The following is a 7441-nucleotide window of genomic DNA, read 5'->3' as shown; positions in this document are numbered from 1 at the left end:
CTCGGTCTCCCAAAGTGCTGGGATTACAGGCTTGAGCCACCGCGCCCGGCCTAACACCAAGGGCTTTTACTCTTACTACGGATCACAGCCAAAACTACAGCTGTCATTCAAATACATGGTGTTTTAAAAACCAGCTATTCTAGACAAACTCAAAAGCCAAGAAGCAAGCAAATGAGTGAGGCGAGCTGGGTGTAAGAAATGTTTTTCTTGAAATGTAGCTATCTTGATATTTTACTTCCAAACTTTTAATAGAGACATGAGTACAAGAAATTTTACTCTTCACCATAAGAAAAACTGTAGTACAGGTAAAATGAGCAAAGGTATCTGGTGCTCAGCCCTACTACAGTGGATCACACAGGAGAAAGGAAACACTTATTGAAGACCTATTTAAACCTTCTGGATTTTATTAATATATGCAATGATTACCTGATTTTTACAAAATAAACTTTTGGCCAGGTGTGGTGGCTCATGCGTGTACTCCCAGCATTTTGGGAGGCCAAGGTGAGAGGGTACCTTGAGGCCAGGAGTTCAAGGCTGCAGTGAGCTATGTTCATGCCACTGCACTCCAGCCTGGGCGATAGCTAGATTCTGCCTCTAAAATTTAAAAAAAAAAAAAAAAAAAAAAGGTTGGGCACAGTGGCTCCTGCCTGTAATCCCAGCACTTTGGGAGGCTGAGGTGGGCGGATCACCTGAGGTCAGGCGTTTGAGACCATCCTGGCCAACATAGTGAAACACCATCTCTACTAAAAATATAAAAATTAGCCTGGTGTGATGGTGGGTGCCTGTAATCCCTGGTACTCAGGAGGCTGAGGCAGGAGAATCGGGAAGGGGAGGTTGCAGTGAGCCGAGATCGCACCACTGCACTCCAGCCCGGGCAACAAGAGTGAGACTCTGTCTCAAAAAAATAAAAAATATATAGTAATAGTAATAAAACTTCAAAAGGTACACTACTCTCTCTTCTCATAACAAAGACAAAATATTTTAGGCTTTGGGAGCCATAAGGTCTCTATCCCAAAGATTTAACTCTTGCTGCAGCCTGAAAGCAGCCAAAGACAATATGGAAACAAATGTTATTTCAATAAAACTTTATTTACAAGAACAGGTTACAGGCCACATTTACCAACCTCTATTTTAAAAAATTTCTATTTCTATATATATACACACACACACACTTTGATTTTTTTTTAAGAGACAGGATCGCACTATGTTGCCCAGGCTGGTTTTGAACTCCCACGTTCAAGCGATCCACCTGCCTCAGCCTCCCAAAGTGCCAGGATTACAGGCGTGAACCGCAGCACCTGGCCTTACACTGCTTCTTGACGAAATATTTAATTGATGAAATATTTAATCAGTGACTAAAACACGTACCTCAAGTTATTTCTGCAAGAAGCATGTTTCTCTTCAGATCACAAAAAAAGGAAAAGCACAAACTTTAAATTCTTGAATACTGAATTACATATAATTAATATAATCTGCATATATTCCATTTTCTTCTCAACCAAAATATTCTAACATCTTTTACCTAGTCACACAACTGCTTTCCCCAATTTCTGTTAGTTCCACGGACTTCTGAAACATGTTCTTATCTAGTGTGAGTACCCTTTAATTAAGGTTAAAAAAAAAAAAAAGACATCTCTCCCCAAGATAATCTGTCAAATAAAATCCATAATGAGAAACAGCTATTCAAAACACTTAAATTACTGTGGGAAATCCCTGTTACATGCCACAATTCCTGGTATCAGGTGCTTTCAGATTAATAAGGAAGTCCTATATTCTAACACCAATCATTAGAATATATTCCATAGTAAAAAATGCTAACCAGCATAGGAATTAAATCAGTCATGCATAAAATTCAGAATCTATTTAATAAAGTGCAATATACTTTGACATAAAAAGTGCACATATTCTCACTCAAGTCCTGGGCTCAACTCAGTGTTTTTGACTGATTTGCTTGATCGCAGAGAATGGCAAAGATAAGGTGAAAATGTTATACACAGGATGAAATCCTCTCCTCCACTGTCTACTTTTTTTTTTTTTTTTTTTTGAGACGGAGTCTTGCTCTGTCGTCCAGGCTGAGTGCAATGGCGTGATCTAGGCTCACTGCCACCTCCACCTCACAGGTTCAAGCAATTCTCCTGCCTCAGCCTCCTAAATAGCTGGGATTACAGGCATGTACCACCATGACCGGCTAATTTTTCATATTTTTAGTAGAGATGGGGTTTCATCATGTTGGCCAAGCTGGTCTCAAACTCTTCACCTCAGGTGGTCTGCCTGCCTCAGCCTCCCAAAGTGCTGGGATTATAGGCAGGAGCCACATATCCGGCCTCTACTCACTGACTTCTACGAATTATTAGGGGACAAGGTCCTATTTATTTTTAAATCTGAGGACTTCCTACAGAACTCAAAAATTTATAAACTGATTGAAAACAAAGGCTTCTAATACATTTTCTCTAAGACGTCCAAGTCTCCAAGGTTCTACTGAGTGAATTCCACCACATAAAAGTTATGAAACATTCTGTTACTAAATGATTGTCAGGATTAGATCAGTCAGCAATCGATAGTAACATATAAAATTCTACTTAAAAATCTGAAACTCTTCCCACAGTAAATTATTTCTAAAGATGACAAAGTATTGGGAGGATATTGAAAATACTATGGCATTTTATATCAGAGACCTGAGTGTCCTTCGATTTTCATACCCCAAGGGGATCTAAGAACTAATATTCCACTGAAACGAAGAGACAACTGTGTTTCTATTCAACAAATTTAAGTTGGTTGTCTGAATTCCTCACTTAACTTTCCTATAAAATAACAGTATTAAAAAGGGGTTTAACTCCTCACTGTAAGCAGCAAAATATGACCGAAAGTATATCAGCAAAGAAAATGTACACAAAGCAAATACTACTTTAATACTCATAAAGAGATCATAGTGACAGTCAATGTTTTACAGATTCTGATTATTAATATTAAAGGATAAGGAACCAAGATTAAAGGTATGAAATGTTGAAATTTTAAAAAATCCCGAATACTTTAAAGATATCAGAGGTTGATGGCAGTGTTTTGGTTTTTTGAGGGGAGGTAATGGGGGGGGAATAGATGTCTAATTTCACTTTGAAACCAAGTTTTCATTCCTAGAGGTGTGTACTTTGTAGCATCCTCCCACTGAGTAGCCTGGAAACACAAATAGAAGCAACGCAAACTTTTCCAATGTTAACCAGGCAGAATATAGAGATCGAGGAACAAATACAGGATTAAAGAACTACTGAACGTGATAAAGAGATCAATCAGCAATTAACTGAGCTGTGGATGAAAAGGAAGGATAAAAAGATGGGAAAGACGCTGCTAGCAAGGCCTGCCTGCTACAGTAAGTACAGTAGTAGGTACAAACTTTCCACTGGACAGGAGTTTTAGTGATCTATTACATAGCATGGTGATGATCGCAGTTAACAATAATATATCGCATATTTCAAAACTGCTAAAGATTCTAAATGTTCTCACCACAAAAAAGTAGATGAGGTGATAGATGTTAACAGCCTGATTTAATCATTCCCCAAGGTGCACATAGATTGAAACACCACATTGTAGCCCACAAATACATACAATTATTATTTGCCAACTAAAAATAAAATAAATTATATAGTAGGCATGAAGGATAGGTCTCCCTCCACGAAGGGCAGTGCAGCTATAAATCATTCACCTGTAGGAAGCACATTCAAACTGTAAATTACTAACTTAGGGATTGCTGCATCTCCCAATGCTACAAATGTTAATAGAGAAGATTAAAAATTTTTATTGGAAAATATCCAAGGCATTCTCCATGGAGATCAACTGTTGAAAAAAAAAATTGAGTACGAACCCAAACTACTTGGGTTAAAGCTCCAGTTCTGCAACTTAATAGTTCTGCGTCCCTTTGTAAGTTATTTATTCTCTATGCCTCAGTTTGCTCATCTATAAAATGGGGTTAAAAGTAGAACTCTAAATGAATTGTTCTAGGGTTACATTTCATACTTGGTTCAGTACCTGACACACAGCACTACTACATATTCGAAATTATTTGTATTAACCCACTACTATAGCACTACTACATAAATATTCGAAATTATTTGTATTAACCCACTACTATAGCACTACTACATAAATATTCAAAATTATTTGTAGCACTTTCCCAACTCCTGGATTCCCCACCTACACCAGGTCTAAAGATTCCAATTTCAAGGTCTCAGCACTCTCTTTTCATTCTGTCTAAATGGTATTTTACCTAAGAGAAATCCAATGTTTTTAGAGAATATTGGGGCTTTTTTGCAAACATTTGACATCTGAAATCTGAATTCAGTGTTCTAAAATATTGATACTTTTTTCTTTTTTCCTTTTCTCACACATTATAATTTATTTTGATGGTACAATAATGAAACAAACTAGTGCTTAAAAAAGACTAATCTTGAGAAGGCTGATGTCAGTGTAAAAAACTAAATCAGAGTCCACGAAGGCACCAGTCATAAAACAAGCCTTTCTTTATTTCAATGAGATAGTTTTCTCCTTAGGAAGGACAAGAGATCAGTGCTAGAAACAGTATGCTTTCAAGTTATCAAAACAACCATGACAGTTGAGAAATGTCTGGAAAAGACCATTTGGTCTTTAGATTGTCAACTGCTACACAAACAGAATTTTCTTGGAGTTGTGACAGCCATCAATTAAAAAACAAACCAAAAAAACTCAAAAACCTGGCCTTTTGAAGAATCTATCAAGTTTTAAAAATTTCAGCATACTCGCAGTGAGCCGAGATCGCGCCACTGCACTCCAGCCTGGTGGACAGAGCGAGACTCCGTCTCAAAAAAAAAAAAATCTCAGCATAGCCTCACCTACTCTAGTCACATTCAGAGCTTAGGTCTCTTCCTCTGTGTTCTCTCTTTCCAATCACACTGAGAGATGACATGGCTCCATCAGGTTAATTATGCTCAGCACTCTAAGTAAATTCGGGTCACAAGTATAAGCTATACTATATTATGATTAATAAGTTATCTCACTTTTAAAAAATTAAACAAGAACATAAAGGCAATGCCACCTGTGATACAATAATTACGAGTATAGTATGTCCTTTTATTTTGGATATCACTTTTCCTTTTTCCTCTCAGCTCTGCACAATGACTTAAAGCTGGGGAAAGGTGGCCAGCGTGATGGCTCACGCCTGTACTCCCAGCACTTTGGGAGGCCCAGGCGGGAGGATCACGAAGTCAGGAGATCGAGACCATCCTGGCTAACTCCGTGAAACCCCGACTCTACTAAAAATACAAAAATTAGCCGGGTGTGGACTACTCAGGAGGCTGAGGCAGGAGAACGGCGTGAACCCGGGAGGCAGAGCTTGCAGTGAGCCAAGGTCGCGCCACCGCACTCCAGCCAGGGCAGCCTGGGCGACAGAGCGACACTCTGTCTCTTTGAAAAAAAAAAAATTACTTTAGATCGGCCGCACGCGGTGGCTCACGCCTGTAATCCCAGCACTTTGGGAGGCAGAGGTGGGCGGATCACGAGGTGAGGAGTTCGAGACCAGCCTGACCAACATAGTGAAACTTCGTCTCTACTAAACATACAAAAATTAGCCGGGCCTGGTGGCACACACCTGCAATCCCAGCTACTCAGGAGGCTGAGGCAGGAGAATCGCTTGAACCCCGGAGGCGGAGGTTGCAGTGAGTCGAGATCGTGACACTGCACTCCAGCCTGGTCAACAGAGCGAGACTCCATCTCAAAAAAAAAAAAAAAAAAAAATTACTTGAGATCAACCTGTCATTTCTAATACTGAGTTATTTAAGTATCACTTGGTCTATTCAAACTCTACAAAACTGAAAACATGAAGCTAAAAAACGACTTCAAAATTTTCACTCATATTTTACGACACCAGGACCAATCCTTTTTCCTGGCCTTCGGAAAGTGGGCCGAGAGAAGAGGGGAAGGGGGCCTCTTTTTTAAATGTGTAACATCTTTGGAAAACCCATGTATCATTTGGCTTTTAAGACTGCATTCAAGTTTCCAGGAATTTACCTTGCACATCCAATGTTCAATGTTTAGGAATGAAAAGCTCAACATTTCTACCAACCAGAAGAAAATCTATGGAGGAGCATGGATATATGTACTGATATCTCTATTCCCTCCCATCTCCTTACATGCCCTGTGAATAACGTAAGTTAACAGATTTTATAATGCTGCTTACGGGAGCAAAAAAGGGAGTAGAGTTATAGCACTCATGAAGTCTTCCTACACAACTGTGTGCAAAGAAAACAGCACTACGTGAAAACGTGTGGACTACAGAGCACGCTCAACAGAAAGGCCACAGCACTCCAGAGTTACCGACAGAACACAACCTCTTGAGGATTCCAGGCCCCAACCTAAAAGGGTTTCAATAAGCACTAAGCCAACAGGAGATCAAAGTGACGAAGTAAGCTTAACATTAGTTATTCAGCCAGATGGAAAGAACAGCAAAATTCCACATCATTGAGATTGGAAAACAACCGACTGGCTTTTCAATTTACTTTAGGTCAGAAAAAACAGTCGGGAAAAAAAGTCCTTATCAAAGGTTAACCAAACTAAGTCATTCACAATTACAAGTAATCTAAGATCCATACTACTCAAATTCGGCAAAAATGTACAACTCAGAGGGAAGGGGGAGAATCCCTGTTAATTAGTTGCCTCGATAAAAAGAAAATATCCTTTTGGTCAGTGCACAGCGTTGATAGGGTTTCGTTTCTGAATGCCTGAATGCTCAGTGAGCCCGACGTACAGATTCATGTATAAACAACACGTGACCAGTTCTGTCCCCTACGTCTTCAGGAGGCTAATTAACACAGAAGATAGTTCACACAAACATCCCCTCTTAAAGAGTTCATTTGTATTTTGAATTATTTTCCTATTTTCACTGGTAGGGGTCACCGTGGTAGCCCGTGGAATGGACACTCCTCTACCTTTTGAGGCAGGTGAAGAAAGAGTTGTTAGATAGCTAAGCCCAGGGGAAAAAAAAAGTTAACTCAAAATAACTACTCCACATCAAACTAAGAGATTTTCTATTCCCCGGTTTTCAATTCGTAGGGAGAGGGAGGTGGTCGAATTCAAGGAAGTTAAAGATTTCACAAAGTAAACACGTACACAATTTTCCGTTTCAAAGGGCAGTTTCTGCTTTCTTTTTTAAGTCGATATAGCCCGCAATAAGAACTCTGTTCGGCTAGACCTCTCTTGGTACTCAGATGTACAGGGGGGAAACATAGAAAGGGGTGTCCTCCTTCGGCCCACCATGTCGCGAACACGTCGCGAGTCTTTAAGGGAAACAGCTCTACTTCGGTAAGGGCGGGCGCAGGGTGCCGCCCGGGAGCCCCGCGGCCGCCCAGGCGCCCGGTGCCTGGGCCGGAAACGCCCAGTGAGCGGCAGACCGGCCCGGAGCCCCGCCGCCCTGGGGCCG

Source organism: Rhinopithecus bieti, unplaced genomic scaffold (assembly GCF_001698545.2).
Source record: "Rhinopithecus bieti isolate Rb0 unplaced genomic scaffold, ASM169854v2 scaffold_79104, whole genome shotgun sequence".
Lineage (NCBI taxonomy): Eukaryota > Metazoa > Chordata > Mammalia > Primates > Cercopithecidae > Rhinopithecus > Rhinopithecus bieti.
This window is presented reverse-complemented; position numbering follows the sequence as displayed.